Raw genomic sequence first — 23,955 nt, forward strand, 5'->3', positions numbered from 1 at the left:
TATATTCATTGAATGAAGGCTGTGCAGGGAGTCAAAGGCAAAACCAGGAAAAACAAGGTGTGCAGAGCCATGCTGTCACAAATTGCCTACATATGCTTTTAGAAATGATGTTTTATTAAAAGTTCAAATGTAAGGATTTCCTTTTCATTGGAGAGAGAGCTTTGAACAATTCCTCCCTTTCTCCAAAGAAAATGTTGACAATACAATCTTTGATCTTCAAAAACTAATGCACATGATAAATTTAATTCATGTAAATAATTCTGCTACATGTACTAGGACCCATTACAGAAAGTTAAACAGACATAACTATCTCACGGCTGAAGATCATGCACATGGTAGACATAGTGGCAGAGTCCAGAAGTTCACTGAGATAAAATAATCTCCTTTTTAAAACGTGTAATGAAAATGATGTCTTATCAAAAGATCATGTGTTAATTTTTTTAGATTACAATTGAAAAAGTTATCTGCACTCAAGTTCAAAACTTCTAAATCACGTATTATTTAGACAGTTTAATGATGTTATAAATAGATGTACATGTTATAGTAAAATAGTAGTAATTCATCACACTTGCACTTGAACATATGATTTCAGAAAATAGCACTGCATAATTTTATTCTACATACTGTTTATATTGTCAAACCTTTTTCTACAGTCATTCACTAAGGACATAAGTTTTCCAGGTGTTGACTTTACTGAATACACTTGATTAAACTTTGAACATAGAATTCTCTATGATACTTTGGCTCTTCACTGACTGATATATATAACCTTTACATCTTAAAGTTCTTGGGGGAAAAAATGTTTTACTTAAGAGGATCATCTAGTTCAGAAATTTGCTGGTGCTTGACAACAGTCATAAAATAGGCAACTGCATTTCTTTTCTGAAGTACTTACAGTCCTATTAGTAATGCTTTTATTCCTGCTCCTCCTTGTCCTGTTCATTTAATTAATATCACCCTGTAGTGGAGGGGGCTTGTTTCAAAAGCTGGGAACTCTTGAACTCCCCCACTGTTAAGAAATCATATTAAGATTTCAACTTGAGAGTGACCTTGCTGCTTCCTTCTCGTAATATATTAATACCACTCAACCAGTGGGAGAGGATGAGTTGTGTGTCGTGCTAGTGATGATACTCTGTTTTACTATTTGAATTGTGATGTTGCTTACAAAGAAATGCTCTTGAACACGATTTTAGTTAATTAAACTGGCTAGTGTGATGATTTATGCAAGAATTCTCTGGCTTTGTTATTTTGAATGTGACTTAGCAGTCTCTTATATCACCCAGGAGGACTATTGATGAAAAGTCACCAGTATGAACACCAAAGCAACAAAAATGTTTTGCCTTATATTTTGAATTACTGAAAACGAGGCTATTGAACAAGGATTTTCCACAAAAGCAATATTATATTTCTATAACATGAGTGGTCAGCTGTAAGACAGTCTATTAGCATTTTTTTTCACTTTTGGAAGTACTTTAATTTAAATAATTATCTACAAGGAAATTTCTCGGTGCTTATAGTTACATTGCTTTTTTTGCTACGACAAATAGTGTCGAGATCTGGAAATATTTGTTCTGCTGGTACTGTTCTAACAAGAATGATAGTTAGTACACTGTTATTACTTCTTTGGCTATAGCTATTTGTGGTTTTTCACCATGTTACACACTAATCCACAATGGAAGGTAATTTTTGAGTATTCTTCCATTTTCAGTAATGCTGGGGATCAATTATGCTGCAAGTGAAAGGGTTTAACAAAAACTGGTCTATATTGAAGATAATGATGAAACCAGCTGGAATTAGAGGTGCGAAGTGACTAGGTTTAATTACTTTGTACCGGATTTTTTTATGATTCCCTTTAAGAATATTGACAACACTCTTTGTTTAGTTTGAAAAACCATCACAATGGGCCACAATCCCCATAGGGAAGAGACCTGTCAGTTCAGACCATTATATTTAGTATTCTTCTAAATATTCTTCTTTTAGAATATTTAGTATTCTTCTAACTCATCTTTATGCTTTTTTAAGTTTTGCTTTTCCCAAAGCTGGACAGATTAGCAGGCACTAGGAATTACTGTACACAAATAGGGATATATAATGAATTGATAAATGCTTCTCTCATTTGTTACGAATTTTTCCTCCTTTCTGTTTGGTTATCAAACTATGTAGGTGTCTGCCACACCCCACTCATCTAGTGAGCTGTCAGTACTGTTTTTAGTCATTTTTCTCCCTTCACCTGTTCAGTCAGTTCTGTTATTTTTCTGTGACTTTCCTCCCAGTTTATCCATATAGTTCTGATATTGCTTGTTGAACCCCTAGGTAGTAGCTCAGCTGTGGTCTTCAGGGGGAAAAAAAAGGTATGTTTTATGGTAGCTCGATATGTCTTTACATATATGGCACAAAAGGCAAGCATTTTGTTTTCCTTTCTAGTCCTGCCATTTTTGTGGTGCAAGCTCCTTCTTAATTTGTTTTTATTGTGGAATTCGATGAATTATGGATGTTGTGGGAATAAACAATATTCTGTTTTACTGAGAAGGATTTCAAAACCTTAAAAATAGTTTTACACTGCAGCATTTCAATAAAAATGATTATAGTCTTATTCTGATACCATAAAGAAATGATATAAATTTTTTCCTGAGACTGTGTCCATGTATTTCATAGGATGTGTGCTCACGCTCCGCTAGTATCAAACCACAAACCACGTGTAAACAGAACAGACAGCATTAACTGCAACATATCAACTGTTGTCAGGCTTCCATGTAAAATGATTTACTACTATTAGTACTTATCTTCTATTTTAAAATAAAAATTTATTTCCCTCTACTTGAACTGGAATTAGTATGTAAGAGAAACTGCAGAACTTGAACCCAACATGGACTGAGCTTTCTATCTTTTCTCAAATTGTCTTGGATATCCATCTAACAGACCTTTTTACTTGAGAAGAGGAAAAACAAACAGGAATTAAGAGGACGTTCACAGCAGGGGCAGGTATGGTTGGTCTCCTGGTTGGTGTCTCCTGTAGTACTTCAGGGTAATTTCAGCAGGTCTCAGTGAGTGGATGTTAAATGATTTCAGAGCTATTAGTTTTCTAGCCATCGGTTGTTCATCTTATCTAACAGCTAGACACAGACTGGGTTAAGTCTGGTCTGAACCAGTTCCTGGGCTGCCCAACAGAAAATCAGGTGGAAGTTGACATTTTACTTGGTGGTGGTGTGGGGTTTTTTTGGGTTTTTTTTGGTGTTTTTTTTTTTTTGGTGTTTGGTTTTGGTTTTTTTTTTTCCTTCATGAAGTTTGTGTGGGGTTTTTTTGTTACTTGTGTTTTTTATTTATTTTCCCTTGTGAATAATAGTAGAGAAAACACATATTTTCAGTAATGGGTCACACGTCCTTCTATGTTCACTATACATTTGGGAATATTCTTCATCTAAATATCTTGTCTTTTGTGGATTTTGGCTATTTGATATAATATAAAGTGCTTTCTCTGTGGAGGCCCTGATGTGTGAGCTCACAATCTTTAGGTGTTACTGGGTGAGATGCAGTAACATCTCACTGAAGAAACCTCAGCTGTGGAATTTGTTTCCTCTGTAATGTCAAGTGAACCCAAGCCCATTGACTTCGAAGGCATGGTGCAAGGATTCTGTTCTATGCTTGAAGGGTTGTAGAAAGTTGAAGTTTGTTTGCATTATGATTAAGAGCTTTTTGGTACTTTTAAATATTTTTTTAAATCCTACAGTGGACGCTCTTATAGTGGGCGTGTTTTACACTTAAATGAGACTTTGTTGCACAGGATTATGTCCTTTTGCACTTTCAATGGTTTCACAAAACCAAAAATCATCAATGTAAGAAAACTGTGATTTTTGGCTTGTTTAATTCAAATGGAAGAACCAGAAAGAAGATCAGAAAGATGGCTTGTAGCTTTTTAGAAAAATTCACCGTTTTAGTTATGTCTGTACTGCTAAAGAAAGAGGTCCAGGGGAGAGTGGGTGCAATGGCTCGTTGACCGTCCATGATTCTCAGTTGTTAGTCTGCTCCTCAGCATGATTGTGTGCTTGTGTACATGTGAGGTTGGTTGGTTTGTTTCCAGTGCAGAATGAATGAAACAGTGTGTAGCCTCTATTGCAGCCCACCAGAAAAGTACATTTGCATCGTTAAATTCCACATATGGATTACATGCTTTAGGGTGTCACTGTAGGTCAAGAGAGGGTGTTTGAAGGATATCCCTTCACAGCCTGTGGGAATAGTCATGGAGGGCTTCATAGGGCTGGGAAAGGACAGACCTGATGTAGAGTTAATGTCTTCTGAACCTGCTCCCTGAGGTAAATTGTCCTGCAAAATGTCGTGGGAGAAGGAGCAGCAATAAGATTTGAAAGGGTCAATGAAGTGAGCAAACAGTTAATAATCAGCAGAATGGTGCTGACTAGTGTTCCTCAGCACTGTTTTAGTTAGATGTATCCCATGAGGGCTAGGGCTTGAAAGTACCAACATTTTAACTTCTCTTTACATGGGCTTTGGACCCATTTAAAAAAAAAAAAAGTTAAATCTTTGGAAAAGTCGATTTTCATTCTGGAAAATGGTTTCACTGCAACAAAATGTACCCATTTTTTAGTGTCTCTCTCTTCAGATTAAAATATTGAAAATGTGAGATTGCTAGCACATGACGAGAAGCTGATAATTATTTAAACCAGCTGCCTAGTTGCAATGTGTAGCAATATTTATCGCTGTGATTCACTAGCACATCAGGAAAAAAGAAAGACGAGTGAAAATGCTGTGAAAAAATAAAATGTGAGAAATACTTAATCATAGTGGGTGTACAGTGGTGATTAGTTTTAACACTATATTTAATCTTTTATTCAAATAAGTGACTTGGTTTCTGTTACATCTGAAAGTTATAATTACGCTATAAAGTATCCAAAATCAAATATATGTATAGCCCCTTTTTCCATTTATTTATCCACCAAATCTTTAATCTGTAAGTACAAGCAGAGGGTGGTCTTTATGCCTCTGTTTTCTGGCAAAATTTGTGCAGGTCTCTACTGACAAACATCTCCCTGTAAGCTGGTGACTGTATTCAAGGAGAGAGCGATACCTGACTATTTCAGCCATACTTCATACATTTCATGTCTATTCTGTTACTTTTCTGAACAAGTAATATACAAAATTATTCTGTGTAATTTCAGCATCATTTCGACAAGACACTGATTACTTGAAAAGATTTTTCATCATCTGTAGTTAAGCCTTATTTCTTAGTATATTGAACATTGTGACGAAAACTTTCCTCTCTTATAGCCTCATTCCCACAGCAAATGTCATCAAAAGTGAATAATGTTATTAGTAGTATCAAAAGTTTAAGAAGCGATTCATTATTCTATTGAAAATAATGTGATTTAAGTTTGCCAGTGAAGTTAATTCTATTGACAGTATCGGTCTTCAGGACAAACCAAATCCTTCTTGATAACAGCCCACTGCAAGTTCTGAACATCACTGAAGCTAAAAACAGGTTGATTCTTCCAATGTAGTGTAACAACCAACTGAATAAAATGTAGATAAGTTGTATTAATTATCAGAGAAGAAATTTTTTTCCCCTAATGGACTTTATTGGAATGCTAGGATTCTCTAAAGCTGTAGTTCTGTGCAGAAAAAAAGATCGTGTTTGAACTGTAATACCATATTACTTTGTTTGTAAAACCTGAATTTTAGTTGGCACTATGGATGAGAGAAGGTCCTGAAGGAAACTTAATTTTTGAAACCTGATCTCTGTGTGAAAGTCTCTGTGGAAGTCTGGTATAATGATTTGAAGAGTTTCACTTAGAAACTCAAATTTATGTAGTTAAGTTCTATGATTTTGATGTTTTGCTTAATTTTGTGGTGTCTGTTATATTTTCCAAGCTTTTATTTTTAGTTTATCTTTCAGAAAAATAAAGGCAAAAAACCCACCAAAACCCTGAATGAGATAGCAGTGATGCAGAACATGAGCTGTATTTACTGAGGGTTCCATTTATGAACTGCATGTTCTGCTTAATGTTGTGATTTATTACTAGTTAGATAATTCTCTTTAATTTCCAGGAGTTTGGTTTATGTGGATAAATGGTACTGGTTTCAGTGTATATGCTTAGAGCCATACAGAGGGAGACCCAGAGGTAGAGAGTAGGAGGTCTGTGTGCTGCTGAATTGTGCTGCATTTTCATGGGGCTGCCAGCAAAGTTCAGACTGCCCTCTTTTTCTGGGCAGAATAAATAGAAGGCTGAAAAAACAAATTAGCATCATGAAAATTTTTCAAAGACAGAACTACTTGTGTCTAAGCCAGAAGAAAGTTCTGAAGGGCATGTATCCTTGCAAATCAGGCAATGTGGAACAGTCCAAATATAATATTTATATCTAATGCCATTGTAATAGATCTCAAAGATGGTCTCTCTGTAACACAACATAGAACCAAATGACCCAATATGAAGTGGATTTTATGATGTTATTCTTTCCAAGCCCAGCCAATTTTAATTTTGGGACTTCATTTTTTTTCTTCACTGACACAAGTTCTTTGCAGCCTCAGAAGAGGGGGTGAATAAAATAACAGAATAAAATTACATTTTCATTTCATGTATTTATATTTTCTAGTTACAATATTCAGAATTAATAAAAATCCAATTTAGTCACTGCATGGGCACCTAAGAAGTTCAGAAAATCTGATAAATAAGAACTGGAACAGTTTTTAACACGTCCGTTTCTTCATCAGCCTTTTTCCTGATTGGGAAGCCCAGCAAGTACCTTTGCCAGTGGTAATTTAGAATCTACTAGTGAAGAGTGGGCACTTACCAGTGCTACAATTTTCAAGTTGAAGACAAAATTCATTTGTTGACATATTTCTTGAATGTGCTTTTATTTAATAAAGAAGAAACTATGCACTTCAGGAAATGGTAATCTTTATTTACTGCTATGATGGAAAAATGCAAATGAAGCAAAGAATTTTGTGATTAGTATTTTACAGAGCAGTCATTTACTATAATTATATGTTTTTAATCAGTGGAATTATCATGTTCTATTAACCAGACTCTTTCCTGACTTCTTGTAGGATTCTGAGTAACAACAAGATCTTATGGTTGAAGAATGGCTCTTTCTTCGGGCTGAGATCCCTGGAGAGACTGTGAGTAACTGATCAGCCTCGTTCCACCCTCAATTAGAAAGTCTTTGTATTAGAAAGTCTTTGTATTTTAAATATGAAAACATACATCAGATAATGAAGCTGAGATATTCTTAATTGTATTGCACAATTGCACAATAGAGTTTCTAGGTGGTCATCAGATTAAGAAACAGCATAAAAATGAGCAAATGGGGATGGACATGGAAAATCCAGGAAAGCACTGCCATCAATTTGGAACTAAAATAAACATCCAGTCAGAGACTTGTACTCCACTATGTACACTATCACAGTGAAGACTGGTATATGTAATGGTAACACTAATATACCTGACATGTAGTTTGGGTTATTTAACTCATTGGTCTCCAATACTTCAATTTTAATTCTATTCTATATTTTAATTATATTCTAGCAAAGTTGGACAGCATTTGTCACTGGAGCAGACAATGGTGTGATAAAGCTACCTAACTCTGTACTTCTAGCCAACATTTGGAGGGGGAAAGAGGAGCTCAGGAACAGCTAATGAGTTAGGAAGAAAACATTTGGAAACTTCAATGGAATAAATAAGCAGTAACAGCTATACTGTAATAACATTGCTTTCTGTATATATAGGTCACTTGTTTGAGACTAATCATGTCAGCAAGTCCAAAAGGCTATTTTTTGTATCTGTAGGTAACTTACGCTGCAAATGCATCCAAACAGAGTAATTATATCATACCTATTTTACAATATCTCCTGCAGCTTAAGCTAAAATATCTTTATACTGCTTTTTAAGAATATCTTCATTATGTAGAGCTGTTGATATCAAGTAGTTGCTACATTCATGAATGCATAGATCTGTTCTACATTTTATTAATCTTTTCATATACGAAAAATGTACGTAACAAAATCAACTTTAGGTAGTATTTCAGTATATATGAGTGTGATGTGCATGCTGTTTATGGTTGTGGAATAAGGTGGGTAAGTATATAATACTGAGATATTTAAATATTCTAACTGTAATTTAAAAATAAACAATTTATTTCAAGGTCTGGAGCAATCCCTTAAGCACCTTCAAGGGTTAAGATAAACTTAACTGTCTGAACATTTATGAAAAGGAATACTACATTTTCTCTGCATAGGTGTAACAAATACTTCTTTAATATTGGCAATATTAAATGGTGTGGAATGAAGAGTAGTGGTGTATTATTCACAAAGTGGTTTAATCTTACGTGTAACAATGATAGAAGTATAAAGAAGTTTACAAATATTTTAGACAAAACACTTTGGAATAGGGGGTAGGATAGAAGAAAGGAAATTTTAAAATTAAATTCTAATGTACTGCAAATAAAGCATTAGTGTTCAGAAATAGAGGAAACATTTTCTTAGGGTTTTTTTTTTTTTAAGGTTTAATTTACGCCGGGGAATGATATTGAGCATGTACTTTTAAAAAATTTTAGGTATCTAATTAGAGAAATACTTCAGGTTGAGAGGACATTGCAAACAGTATTGAGGACAGTGTAAAAACAAAAAAAATAATTTAGGTGTGTAGCCTTAAGTATCATCACCATCTAAACCTTATTAATTTTATTGTATTGATTTTTCGCAACATTTAATTTGGATTTGAGCTCCCTGTGGTCCTGTTCAGAACAAAAAAAAATAGCAATGTGAATACCATAGAGACAAGAATCATTGTGTCTGTAATTCTTCTGTGGCTATCATGAGATCATGAGCCAGAAGAGTGTTATCTTATGTGGAAGATGAAATAATGCAGTGTCAAAAACTTTAGAAGAGAAGTAAAATTTCAGGTGGAACTGAGTTGTATATTCTGTCTCTTTCATATGCTGGAGTGCTCAAAAGTTCTTTTTGCAGAGAGGAACGGTTTGAATAAGCTTCTGACAACTTTCCCCTTATTATTTTGTTTTTCAATGCATGTCACAGCAGAAATTGGATTACAGAAGCGTTAGGCCTCCCAAGTTCTGGTGATTTCTCAACAGCATATTACACAAGCAAGAGACCTCACTGAGCAGTTGTCTCGAACTAGTACTCCTCGTTTTATTCAACTTCAATTAAACAAATAAAGAAACATAAGTTGTTTGCCCCTTAACTGTCCATTCCAAGAGAAAGACAGAATGAATTTCTCTAAAATGAGGACTACTGTAGAGCTCTTATGCATGAAAGACAATTTTTTCAAAATACAGTTGAACCTGGTTTGTATTTCTTAATGTATACTTCTCAAATTACTTTTTTCAGCCATAGCATGAGTATTACAAGAGTTCTATTTCAGATTTTCTTAAATTGTGTTACTGAAAAATTGTGTTTAGGGATACAGTTACTTCCTTTTTCGTAATGAAAAGATAGTCCTATACTTAGCAATACTTTGTTAATATTAAAAATTACACATTTAATAATGTCTATAATAAAAACTATGTAAGTAATAGTGATCAAAATACATTTATGAAACATTAGCATTTTTACTGTGTAGTTTGCAAAATGCTTTGAAAAACACCGTCTCACAAAAGGTGTATTTTCTGTATTTTTTATTTGTGTGAACAGTGTCTCATGAGTGATCTGTAGGGATGGTACACTCCACTTAGTTTGACTTTTCTGAAACTAAGAATTGTTGCCTTGTGCTGGTTTGAAAAGGTTGACTCACAAATGTGCTGTGGCATCTGCATCATGATACACTTCTGTGCCACTGGGCTTACTTTGTAGTGCTAACAAGAGGCATTAAGAAGTGAATAACATTACTTAAATATCATACAAGAATTAAAACTTTCTGTAAACTTAGTTTTTATATGGTGCTCAGTTATATAGGCTTTGATTTGGAATAAAATCAGCAGTGTAGGTAAGAAAATACATGAATATATTTGAAGCATGTGTGATAACAATACTGGTTGTTAAAATATGATGAGCTTTGTGGAATTTAAGTGGAAGAGAACTACAGACCATAAGTTTTACAGATGGGAGTACCTTGAACCCATTTCTGTGATACACCCTGTGGAAACAGCTTCATATTCATGGGCTGAAAGTTCAGTTTGGATCGGAAGCTTGGGGCAAAATCTTGACAGCTTGGGATGGTTTCAGTTCCAGTGCCTTCCCTGTCTGTAGTCAGTGTCCTGTCTTCCTGGGACATGCATTGAACTGAGCAGGACAGCATTAGTTATCATACACATTTAAATAAGATTTTCATATGTTCTGTGCACAATAAAAGAAAGGCAGAGTCCTTTCCAAGTAAGTCTCAGCAATCCAGAAGCTCTCATTTTGTTAAAATAGTGATTTGGAGGATCTGGACAACTGAAAAATTAAGTCTATATAATTTGATGGTATAGTTATTCCATACATTGGAAACATATATTAAATAGAAAAGTCTTTGATTTACATTTTGCTTTTTAAAGTGTTATTTATTTGTTTATTTTTAACTTATGTGCAGTGGGTTTAAGCCTTGATATTACCCAAAGCATCATAGTCTAGTGCAGATAACGAAGTTACTAGCAGATACCTTATCAAGGCAGTGTATGTTATGGATCCCACTCCAAGGACATTGCAGTCTCTGAACAGTCTGTGGCAAAGTAATATTATTATCAACAGTTGTGGCAATTCTTTTTATGCTGGAGGATGTTTGGCTGGCCACAGTCCACACAATGCTTCTGGGGACAAGGACTGAGGTGGTTGGACCAGGTGCTCTAGCCGTGCTGAACCCAAAGTCAAGACCTAGAAAAGGAAACAAAATCTTATACCCTCATCAGGGTCAGCTGGCACAAACCAGTATGTATCTGAGCTATCATCCACACTGCTAATTTTCTTACCCTCCACAGCAACCGCAGTATCACAATTGTCTGGATAGCCCCTCTCCTGAGCTAAGTCCCCATGTTACCTCTAACTGGGGGCAATCTGTTGTGGCTTCTCCACTGTGGTCTTCCTCGTGCTTAATGGGGTTGATCTTGTACTTGGCATTTTATGAAATGAGTGTATGAAATCTCTCTCTCTGTTTCATAACCAAATGCACTTTTTCATTAAGTTTATAGGAGCATAATTACCTCTAAGATTGCTGCTCCTTTGTCCCCTGTGGCCAAAACTCTAACGGGTTCAGAAGCTATTTAGAGGGAACCAGTAAATAAAAATACACAAACAGACCATGATTGCATAAGCAGTGTTTCCTTGGGAAATCAGGATGAAAGATCACTAAGCAAGATTACACATTTTTCACAGTTGACCCAGAAGAAAAAGTGTGCCAGGCACTAATACTGCAACAGTGACTGTTTTACAGAAACCTGTTACATTTTCCCAATATCCCTAGACATGTGTCTAGACCAAAAAAACACCAAAAGATGAAACCAAACCAAACCCAACCCTGAAGTATTTGTAAGAATTTAGCATGCAATTAATTTTTTATTTTAATTTTATTTTTTCAGCTGTATAGGTTAGTCTTACTTGACCAGACTTCACTTAGATTGTGTGTAGTTTTAAGTGTTGCTGTATCATACTTACCAACTGTGTGGCAGTGCTCTGGATTCACATATTGTCCTCAGTTATTATTAGATAAAATTGCATAAACCCTACTTTCAGCAAATTTCAGTATGACATTCTGCAACTATATATTGTGCTGTTCAGTTGAAGTAATAACACATTAACTTGAGGGAATGAAAGGGCAGGAAAGGCAAGCAAAACAAGTTAGACCATAGAGAAAACCCCACGTTGTTAAACAGCTGGTATAAAAATACGGTATTTAGATGTTCCTTAGCAAAACTCAAGTGATGAAAGGGTAAAATATAAAGGTCAGGTTTTGATATACCGATGTGCTTCTTTAAACGTGCAATTTACGTTCTTTAAATTACTGGCCACTTCATTTCTTTTCCTGCCTATACTTTAGGAATGTATGTGTGCAATCACACACGTACACGCACATGACAAAACAGGAATGTTCTTCTTAAGCACTGTGAAGGATTGGAAATATGCTTAAAGAAATTATTGAACAATTTTATTTTCAACACAAATGTATGACACCTTTGAAGTTATAAACTTCATAAATTAAATTTAGAATTATTTGGGTTTTGGATTTTAAAAAAATACTAGTTATTATAAGCTAATAGTATTTCAGACTGACAGCTAGGATCCAATTGTACAACTTTTTTTTTTCTTTTTTTTCTGAAGAGCTTTCAACTAAGGACTGTGCCCCTAACTTCATGCAAGTAATTAGAACATAGATTAATAATCTTGGAGACCTCAAGTGACCATGTTAATTCACCTCAAATGCCAGCCACATAGCCATGATTAGAGAAATGCTGTGCTGTTACTTAAGGAAAGGGTAATTTTAAAATCTGTTTCTTAGAGCCGTCTGTTGTGTAAGTATTTACTGCGTGATTGAAACTGTTTGGTTTTATCTATATTTTTATTTTGAGAAATATGAAAGAAGGGAAATCAGTACAAGTTCCTTTCAAGCATGTGAAGTTTTCTTGCCACTTTTATTTCAAATCCCACATAGATTCAGTGAATTCTCTAGGTCTAGTCGATAAAAATTAAAAAAAATAATTTCTTTGTTTATTTTCACCTTAAATATTCTGAAAGAACAAATATACAAATGCCCCAACCATTATTTTTCCTTGTCTAGTAATATGCCTAGGAGTCTTGGGGAAATCTAAGCAATTTTTCATGTTAAATTTCTTATTGTGTTGGCTTGTTGTAATTGTTTACAAAAAACTCATTATGCTACATTACTGCTTGAAATGGTTGAACATATTCCAGTAGGTTAGGAATGATGGGAACAGCCATGGGGAATTATTTTTCTCCTGGAGTGAGACTATCTGTACTTTGTGCACATATTCTAAACTAGACTGAAAACAATTCATATTCCTCTTGGTGCTCATTGAACTTTGAGTTACCCTTTTGGTTTCAGTGTCAGATTAAGAGGTTGTCTTTCTAATTACAATGATGCTAGTGTTTGCATGAAGCAGGATGGTTCCCTTCATCACTTCTAGAAGCAGCTAATGTAGCTGGAAGTTTTTTAATCAAAGTTAAGTGTGCTTGCTTGCAATACATTCAGTACTAAGGCAATTACAGATATTGAGCTCTAAAAGGAAAGCTCTGAAAATTCATGAATTAGGGAAGTTGAGGTAGTTGTTTTTCCAGAGAGACATCTATTGTCTAAACAGACACATCTGTTTGATACCTCTACCAATGACAGAGGGATTGAGTGCTCCCTCAGAATTCACACATACATTTTACAGACGACACCAAACTGAGTAGTGTGATTGACACGCCTGAGGGATGGGATGCCACCTTTAGGGAAATGGAGCAGTTCGACAACTGGGCCTGTGTGAACCTCATGAAGTGCAGGTGCAAAGTCCTGCACTTGTGCCAGGGAAGCTTCAGGTATCAGTACAGGCTGGGGGATGAAGAGATTGAGAGTAGCCCTGCAGAGAAAGGCTCAGGGGTACTGATGGATGAAAAGCTGGATATGATCCAGCAGTGTGCACTGGCAGTCCAGAGAGCCACCCGTATCAGAAGTGTGGCCAGCAGGTTGAGGGAGAGGATTCTCCCCCTCTACTCTGCTCCTGTAAGACCCCACCTGGAGTACTGCATCCTGCTCTGGGGCCCTCAGCACAGGAAAGACATGGACTTGTTGGAGCAGGTCCAGAGGAGGACCACAAAGATGATCAGAGGGATGGAACAGCTCTCCCATGAGGAAAGGCTGAGAGAGTTGGGTTTGTTCAACCTGGAAAAGACTCTGGGGAGACCTTATTGCAGCCTTCCAGTACTTACAGGGGACTTCTAAGGAACATGGGAACAGACTTTTTAGCAGGGCCCATTGTGATAGGACAAGGGGTAATGGTTTTAAACTAAATGCAGGTACATATAGGCTACATATAAGGAAAAAAAAATTTTACTTTGAGGGTAGTGAAACACTGGGATGGATTGCCCAGAGAGATGTTAGATGTCCCATCCCTGGAAACATTCAAGGTCAGGCTGGATGAGGCTTTGAGCAACCTGATCTAGTTGAAGATGCCCCTGCTCATGTTGGACGAGATGTCCTTTAAAGGTCCCTTCCAACCCAAATTTTACTATGGTTCTGTTGCAAGTAACAGGTTTGAAGGGTTGCAGATACTAAAGAAATAAAGAGCTTTATGAATACAGGAAGGGGAAAAAAAAAAAAAAGAAAGCTATGAACTTATATCAAGCAGCAGACAGATCAGAAAGAGAGAAGAAAATATTTACCCAGATAATAATTATTTCTCTCTTAAAATTAGAATAACTTTGTGAAATGAATGTTTTTTCAAGGCTCATCCTGAAGCATGGAGAAAACCAATTTCTACCAAGGAAATTAGTGGTAAGCTAGTAAATTGAGCTGGATTTTTCAGAGCTTAATACACACGGCTACTTAGCCATCTCACTCTTTCATTGATCATGAATGCCATGGGCAGCGGCTGAAAAGTATTTTTGTCTGGACTTGCACCATATCCCTGGGTTAGGACCCAATTCCTTACTCATCCTGGGGCTCCTTCCACATCCGCTGCCACTAGTCTTGCTTTGTGACGGTAACAGCACAGGTGCTCTGGGATTTTGCCTTCCTTTGGTGCTTGGTCCTCTGCCATTATGATAATTTTGGTCATGTTACTCAATAACACCAATGTCACGTTTATTCTGATACAGCCAGAAGATGGAGATGTCCACTTTAATGAATGTGTTCTTTAAATATCTAGCTTCATAAATCTGCCAATGAAGTTTGTAAGATTTAAATGAATTATTGATAAATAATTAAATGCATGCCAGAAAAAAAGTATTTTTTTCATAAAATTAATTTAGTTCTATAAAACCCAATTTCTATAAAATCATTGTAATACCTTACAATTTTAATGGCATAGAGTGGTGAGATTGGTATGAATCTGATGTCAGACTGAAGGGAGATACAAGTATGATCCTTGTAGCACCACAATATCTTCACTTTCTCACTTTGAAGATACTTTTTTTAACATCAAATATGGATTCCTCATTAACATTTAAAATATTCTAATTATATCTTGTAAATAATGCAAAAATACAAGTTTATTCATTTATTTGTTACAAATAAAATGTAATAAGAAGTTTTCCATATCAGCTTCCTTAGCTAAAATTATCCTGTTCACAGTGGGTAAATTTCCAACTGACAGCTTAAGCTGGACAGGTTTATTACTTGACAGTATCTATTTACTAACATATTTCTTTCATCATCATCTAGTCTTAGAAGATGATATGTTTTGGCATTTCACTGAATTGAAAATACAGCTTTTTAGCTAATAATATTTTATTTAAAAGATTAAAGATTTTAGTATATTAAATTTAAATCTTCTTAATCATAAAGGTGTTTGTGTGCATAGGGAATTTTATGCATACTGTAGCAAATACGCAACAGACAAGTAATATAATACTTACATACTGATGTTAAACAAAAGTCTGTTGAATTAACAGACTTTTATTTGAGGCAAATGTTTGGAAATCAGGGACTCTTTTCTTTTCAATTTAGCCATAAAAATTTATTCAGTCTTTTTCACATCACTTTATCTCTCTCTACCTCTCCTTTTTTTTTTTTATCTGTGAAATGATATCGCTTAGCTTACATCTCAAAATCTAGTAATACTGGAGGATCTCAGTGCATCTTGTAAGAAAAAGTACAATGATGACTATGTAATTCCAATATCTACCTTATATAGATTAATAATTTTTTATGCATGTTTTCTAGCCTGACTGGGAAGCAGTCTTAATGGCCACAAATATATGGGTTCTGATAGAGGATACTGATGCTCAGTTGACTTTTTTTTTTTTTTAAGCAGTGAAAAGGCAGCTTCAGCAGCAGAAATGTTTAGCTGTGACTACAACTGAGGTAATTCTCACTAAATCCCATGGAACCAATCCAAGCATGGTGTAGGCTGCACAGGGCATGCATGGACATTAGACAGGGATGCAGATGACTCAACCTCTCGTCTCTGGTGTGAGGCTGTCTTAGTGACAAGACCAAGACAGTGCTGGCAAATGTTTGTACTTGGGTAGACCGTGACAAATGCTAGCAGGGCTTCAGGGAATGTGGTTGAGTCATCAATTCCTCTTGTTGACTTCTGGGTAGGCTTTTTAGGGTCAGTTTTAGTCCAGATGTAAATTTGATCTAGTCATATAATGTGGTGTAATAAAATAAAATGCAAACAAGATGGATCCATATATAAAATGTTTGCATTAACATATTTTCATTAAAAAAGTTAGAATCATACTAGTAAATAGGTCTACATGTAGAAATTTCTTGGGTGTTGGGGTTTGGGTTTTTTTTTTGATGGATGGAAGTCAGCTGTTGCTGTCCTATGGAATTTTGTTGTTGTTGTTTTTTTCTGTGAACAATATCAAATCAGAAATATGCCGAGCAAGAGTTAATGTAATGAACAAAATCCCAACCCAGCACTATAAGTTCAAGTTTGCAGAACTGATACTCTCATACTCCTAGCACTGTCATTACAAGCGATATATGTATGCGTATTTACAAAACCAGACCTAAAAGATCCTTTGAAAACAACATGGAACAGAAAACTGGACTTGCAAAAAGCACTATTTGTCCTCATGTAGAAGTAAAGAAGTGCAGGGTGGAATGCATCTCAAAGTAAATATTATTTGGCTGCAGGCAGTATTTTAATGAACTGTACAGAAGAAGGATATTTAATTTGCAGTTGTTGCATAGAAATTTTGAGAAACAAGAGGAGGAGAAGCAGAGGCAGCATCCATGCCAGAAGTCAAATTGGGCAAACAATTTTTACTTAACTTTTCATTTTAATTCTGTGGTTCTTTATGGATCTCTTGATTACATCCTATCACTAACAGTTACTCATTTAGCAATGCAAAAGCTGAGTATGTCCAGCTTTTTGAAACCCCATCCCCCCTGAAAGATCACCAACCCACAAACAATCAAGAAGAACAACTTCCCCAAAAACTTGCAAAAAAACCCTTCTCAAAACTTCAGAAGCTGTTATGTTCTAGTGTGCAGTATCAGAGAGATTTAACATTATGTCAGGAATTATGAAACTCCTGTTATTCTTAGTATGACTGTCAGAAACAGAAGAGTTAGAAATTAAAAGGAAAATTACATTACCTTCTTTCTAATAGGCATCCATACTGTAGGTCTTACAAGCAGGAAGTAACTATGAAGGCACTTGTAATGTAATCTGACAGAAAGATAATGTATTTTTTTCCTCTAGTCATTTGTTATTTTCCAGTACAAAGTCACAATACAGACTATTAGACATCACATTTTAGAGGATGAGACAACAGGAAAATACCCTGTAATTCTGCAAAAAAGCAGTAATTCTAAAGAGAGAGGATGGTTCCTTTAGGATATTACTGTTTAAAAATAGTAGTAATTCAGTTTAACTCCGAAAAACAGGTTAGTGAAATTAATCCCATAGTTTTAGTGCAGGGGTCCAGAAGCAAGTATGTTTCCCATCTTTTCTTTCTACCTTAAGCCTGGTTGGTTTTTTGTCTGCTGAACTGCCACATTCATTTCTCTGATTCTTATGGTATTCCCCTCCTCCCCCCACCCCTGCCAGCAGAAACGGCGTAGGCTACCAGGCCATATCTTTGCTCTTAATTCCATGCTTCATAAAGTGACGTAAGACTTGCCAGCGCTGTGTTCCCCCGCAGGCACTGCTTATTGGCAAGACAGGCATTTATGCCAACCTGAACGTGCTACCGGGACTGCATTCCTTCCAGTTCTGGGGTAAAACTGTTTTCAGCTTGGGCACGAAGTTGCCAACTGCTGGTATGCATGTGGTATACTTAAGACATCAGTGGTTTGCCAGGTTGCAGTGGTATACTTTTGAGTGTAATTATTTGCATTTTTTTCCCTGATAAAACAGATTTCTGTTGGAAATGCTAGCATGGCAAAACAAAAATATTCTGTGGGAACACAGCAGTTTCAGGAGCATCTTTTTGACGAAGATGTCTGTTTTTCTTTTCAAACCTCTTGCATTCACCTAATAGAATCTTATTTGGAATGATAACGGTGAACTAAACCACTTTAGGACTGATGCAAGCTGTACACCTTTTCTATAAAGAAATGGCAGACTAGTTGGAGAAGTAGGAAAAACAGAAGTGTGGTTTAAGGGCAGTTTGTATGAAGTCACCAAGCGGCATCCTGGGAAAGCCAGGCAGGTAAAAAGTAGTATTAGTTGATTGAAAACTGAGCTAATGTTGTGAAGTGAGCTGCAAGGTAGGCTGATAGCAGAGTCCTTGTGTTCAGTATTTTATCCTGCAGCTGTAGGCTATTGATGGAATAATGTTTTCAAACTACAAAAAAATGTTATAATAATTCTTGTATTCATATGCAACGTGGTCTTTAGCACATTTACTGTTAAGAAGACCAGGTTTGATGCCTCATCTGGCAGTATCTGGTCATAAAATGTGAAAGACTTCAAGTTCTGAGTAGGAACAGCTCCTTGACATCATGATGTGCTCAAGTAAATGTCAGTATCAGAAAAAAAGCTCCAAATTCCATCCTTCCCTTCCAGCGACCTTTCTGGGCCCTACTGAAACCTTTCTTTGTCTTTCTATCTGTGACTTGATATCAATTGACAGACATTTCTCATTTGCTTACCTATAAGAAAAAGAATTTATATGTAAAAGTTACACTCTTCCAAATGTTCATGTCTATAGACTAGACTGTGAGGTCTCTGATTAAAACATGCTATAGCTCATTCATATCAGGCTAGCCCATAAATCCTCCAAGGGTGCACAATGACCCTGGGAGCTTGTTGCCCTTAAAATTTTGGGGAATGCCTGCAGAAAATGTAGCTTGTTGTCTGATACTTGTGCTTCCCCAATAATCTCTGAGAAGTCAAAAAAAAAAAAAACAAACCCAACAGAAAGTACTTGAAGAGAAATAGAAAGAAGGGCTATGTTTTATGCCAATTTGGTTTAAAAAAAGAAAAATCCCCAAAATGAGATGTCTGAAGTAGTTAGGAAAGCTGATGTAATATAACAGCTGTGGGCAGTTTTTCTCCCCACTTCTTAATATAGACAGAATTGATTAGTTGGGTGTAGTATAGTGCTGCGTGTGTCAAGTAGGTACAAAATGGTTGTTCTCACGAGAAAATTGCATGCAGACTTAGCACATGATAAGCTGTCTTGTGTTAACACAAATTGCCTCGTTCTTGAAATGGAAAGTGACTGGGAGAGCTATAGAGGATGTTTGTATAGTCTGAGCTATACACATATTCTGTGAAAAAAAGAATTACAAAATTCCTCTATGCTTCACTTTATAAAGTGTTTTGCTGGGGAGAATACAGAGAGAAACATTCTGCTGGAATAAAAATGTGTATTTTTATTTGCTTTTGAGCTTGAAAGAATAAAAACAAAATGTTCTACGCAATGATAGTGAGCTCCATCTTGTAGAAATGAGCAGTTTAAATTAAAAATAAGCCACTTGAGTTAGCATAAGGCAAGAAACTTGTTGAAGCATAAATAAAATGTTTTTATCATGCTTTTATGACCCAGAAAACTGCCAAAGGGGTAGCTTGAAAGCCTTAAAATCAATTAATTTCTGGCTATGAAAAACTATGAAAGATGCTAAACCAGGAAAAAATATTTTAGTTGTAGGTACATGAGAAAAAAAAAAATTGATTAAAAAGCACACCCTCTCACGCATAACTGCAACACTGTTGCTATGATGCTATAATTAATGGCCAAAGAAAGAAACTCTTACAGCTAATGTATGTTCCCCAGACACATGGTGCATTTATTTTCACCAAGTGTTCTTGCCATTTTTTCATGTTCAATATTCACATTTGTTTTTTAATGCAAAGTAAGTTAATACTTTTTTAAAGACCTTAAAGACATGCTTTTCAGCTGAAATGGGAGTTTAAAGTACATTGTGTTCAGAACAAACAGTGTTTTCTGCACTGTGTCAGCAGCTAAGTTGAGAATTTGATAGCTTTTTTCCCCTTTGTACCATTAATTGCTTTTAGGTATTTCTGAGAAGTGCAAGTGCCTCACAAGGCACAATTCTCCCATTCGAGTGAAGTTTGACTATTGTGTCAAGCTTTCTTACTGTACAGGGTTATATGAACTTACAAAAATATTTAGAAATGTAAGACCAGGGTGGGTTGTAGCCAGGCTGAGTTTCCAGGGATAAAATAAAATTTGTTGAACACTACCTCTCATCATATACACGATAAACTAGCCACTCCATTAATTGCTTTCCAGCACTCCATTAAGAACACTGAAACTTCAGTTCAAAATAATGTCCCTAAAAACTATAATGTGTCAGAGAAAAGAAATTGTAATGTGTCACAGGGTTTTTTATACATTTTCTTTTTGCATGTCTTTGCCACCATAACCAATAATTCCTTACCAGTCCAAATCTGACAGTTACTTTAACTGTGAGTATGCCAGGAAGGTACACCAATGGAGACACCTGAAACTTTTTCAGTACTGGACCAGTTCAGCTTGCCAGCGTAAACTATCCAATGTTCCCTCTTGTAGCCTTTTGTAGCAAAAAGGAGGGAGCGAGGGAAGATCCTGAAGCCATGTTCTGCATCAATCAAGAAATAAAAAAAAATTGCTGGTCCTTGCAGATTTCCAGAGAGGATTCAACTCTGGATATGCCAAAAATTCTTGTTACAAACTGCAATTTCTAACACTAGTAAGCTCTGTCCAGGCATAAGAATCCTTCCATAACACTTTCAAACTGCATTTTGAACAAACAATTCAAAGGCTGCTCCAAATCTTTAAACTTTTTAAACTTTTTAAAATCTCTGCTTTTTCTAAACAGTGATTTAAATGTATTTGTAGCCTATTTTTATACATAGGAATTTAGAGTACTGTTACCCTTTAACTTAAACTAATTTGTAGGGTTCACCATTTATAAACGACAGTGTAACACTCTCTTCGACTAAGCAAGCCAAAAATACGATAATCTCTTAGTGACATGATGAAAACAACCATGAAATGTATACATCCTTAAAATACTTATGGGCAGAAAGCCTGAAATATCTAAAAGCAAGATTATTGTCTGCAAAAATTTATTTTCTATGTAATGACAATGTACGCTTTTTTTTTTATAGTCTAAAAGGTGGTTTTGAATGCAGTTTACTGAATACTCAGACAAGTACAATTTCAGCTTAGTTTAACATTCAGAAGGTGACATTCATGTTGGAAAACTCTCATCCTGCTGAATACAAGGAAGACCCCACTGGAGTATCTACATGTAGTAAATATCTTTGGGAAATTCGTTGGGATTTTAGAGTTTAGGAATTCTGTTTAAAGTTGCTTTCTCAGGTAACCACTCAGTGCTGACCAAATTGTCACTTCGAGAAGCCTGGTGAAACTTTAAAGCTTTCTGCTGATGACATTGAATTGATACCTACTTTTCTTCCTATTTTTGTTCCTGTTGTCCCTATTTTCAAGTTGAATGTTGACAACACCTTTTGTTAAAGACCTTCTCGCAATTTACTTGAATTCAGGTGTCTAAGGAGTGGTCTGTGATGATTGCTTTGTAGTTTATATGAGTAGATCAAATTCAGTGTTTTTTCTTAAGAAGCAAAACAAGACATTTCACTTTTTTTTTTTCTATTGACTATATTAGTGCACAGCAGCTTCTCCCCAGTTTCATATACCAGTCTACTTGTGTATTCAGATTCTGTTTTATCGTAAGAGGAGGAATTTCATATTAACTAGTAGTGCTTACATAATTTCTCCTTCCTTCAGCCACTTCCTATTTTTCTACTTGGCTTGTCCTAATCGATGTTAAGTTGTAACAATGAAAGGAAAAACATTTAACAAAAGTAGAAAAATGGTATCACAAATTCATAAATATTAACAGAGGGAATGGGGAAGCACATGGAACTTGGGAAGGCACCTAATTTTTTGGAAGGGCTTAGCAATAGCATGTGTCAGGAATGGTCTTTATTCAGACTCAACTTTTGTTCATACTGACATAAGGAAATTTTGGGACGTCTTGCCCCTGTGTTGAGCTGTTGGGTTAATGAATGCATTTCGTAAAGGTGGGTTTTTTTTCTCATTTCAGGTCTCTCCCCTTTGAAAATTTCCTGAAGTTCTCTGGTTTTATGTTAAATACTAATTTCTTAGGCATGAAATTCCTATTGTATCATTTTAAAAAATAATGCTTTGTCTCTTGTCATTGTATTTGTGTTATCACATCCTTCTGCCTGCTTAATTTTCTTGTGTTGAAATAACCTGCCAAGACAGATACTTTGTTTTTACATGTAATATTCTATACCTGTGTAATTATTTAAACAGTTCCATAAGTGTTTGTGAAGTCCTAGATTCTTACTTACTTTAGGCCCATTTTCCCCACAAATCTGGTAAAACATTTTTGTGTGACAATTGCTCAATAAAAGAATTAGTTTAATCCCCACATAAGTGAGCTAATCCAAGTTTCATACCTTCAGCCCACCTAATGCTTCCCAGTAGCCTTGTGGCTTTCGACACGTCCATGTTACGGAGGTGCTATTCCCTCGTGCTCCACTCTTTTTCACAGGAACAGCCCGTGTTTCTTCAGAAAACATAGCTGGCGTGCCGCTGAGCAGCCATTTCATTAGCAAGCATTTTAGGAAAAAAGGTAGGTGCAGGCTGAGAAGTGAAACTCTGTTTGATATCTACAAGGAACATAGAATCGTAATTTATGAAGGATGTGTACTGGACACTTGAAGTCGAGCACATGCCAGCCATCAGAGCGTGTACTCTTCAGGACTCTGGGCTCACGCCAACGTATGCAAAAGCTGGTATAGGCCTGTCACTGTTGCTGCTGTTGCTTCTGCTTGTGTAACATGCTAACATGGTATGCTGCGCTTTCTTTTGCTAAATGAACCTAACAAATTCATTTCTTTAAATACTTGATGTGCTGTAGTGAGACTGAGGTTTAACAGACTAAAATTCTAGCATTTTTAATGAACTCCAGAGCATTAGCTGTGTACTTTTTATTTAAGCTTATGTATTTTAATGCTTGCATGTTTTAGAGGTTGTAAACCTGTTGCTTTAGTATACACTAAAGCAAGTCACTGGTGGTACACTATGAAATCCCATTGATTGCCCAGTTTTCCTGGTAAATTAGTCAGATATAAAAGCAGATGTGGATACTTTCATTATCTGGGTTTATGCAGAACTTAGAACCAATAAATGAGCTGTGAAGAGTAAGCAGCATGTATACTTCTTTGTGATCCACAGTCAGACTTCCATGGAATGAACAAGGTTTTCTGAAACTAAAGCTTTTCTGATGACCTATTTAGGTCATTGTGTAGTTCAAAAACATTTAAAAGATGATATATGAGATACATGAAAAACAAACTGTAATGAAATGTGGTGAGCCAGCAAAAGCAGACAGGATCACACAAGGTATTATCAGTCTTGCAGAATGAGTGAAAGAACCCTTTATGGTGGCTTACAGATTTTACTGTCAAACTTTAGTAATGGGCTAATGTAAAAAGATTAATCTGTGAGAGCAGCTGCTGCTTTCTTAGTTCTATCCACAGCCTGAACTAAATCTAGAAATGGTACCTTTTCTTGTTTCAATATTGAGATAGTAGTGTAGCTGGGCACCTTGTATCGATCTTGACTTTGAGAACAATCCTTTTATATGGAGTATTATTTTAGAAGTATTACCTCTAGCTCATAAGTTGATGTTCTGACATTAAGAATAGCACAAATCATCACAAATTTCTAACTTAGAGCTACACAGGAGTGTACTGTTTACATCAGTTGCTAGGATCAATTTAGATTAGTTAAGTATGAACTGATAGGTCAGAACAATACTGCCAGTTTGGCAATATTTACTGTAAATGCAATTACCTTTCCTTTCCCATTGAAGTTTCAAGTTCATGTGTGAG

General features: G+C 35.8%; 1 protein-coding gene across 1 annotated transcript in view; it reads left to right on the forward strand.

The window, feature by feature from the left end:
* The first annotated feature begins 7,064 nt into the window (after positions 1 to 7,064).
* Positions 7,065 to 23,955, forward strand: part of LOC104511287 (probable G-protein coupled receptor 125) — a 183,816-nt gene continuing 166,925 nt past the window's right edge. Inside the window, exon 1 of the mRNA XM_010153843.1 lies at positions 7,065 to 7,129. The gene's annotated coding sequence lies outside the window, so the exon portion shown is untranslated. The remainder of the gene's footprint in view (positions 7,130 to 23,955) is intronic.

This window comes from Eurypyga helias, unplaced genomic scaffold, assembly GCF_000690775.1.
Source record: "Eurypyga helias isolate BGI_N326 unplaced genomic scaffold, ASM69077v1 scaffold1886, whole genome shotgun sequence".
Classification (NCBI taxonomy): Eukaryota; Metazoa; Chordata; class Aves; order Eurypygiformes; family Eurypygidae; genus Eurypyga; species Eurypyga helias.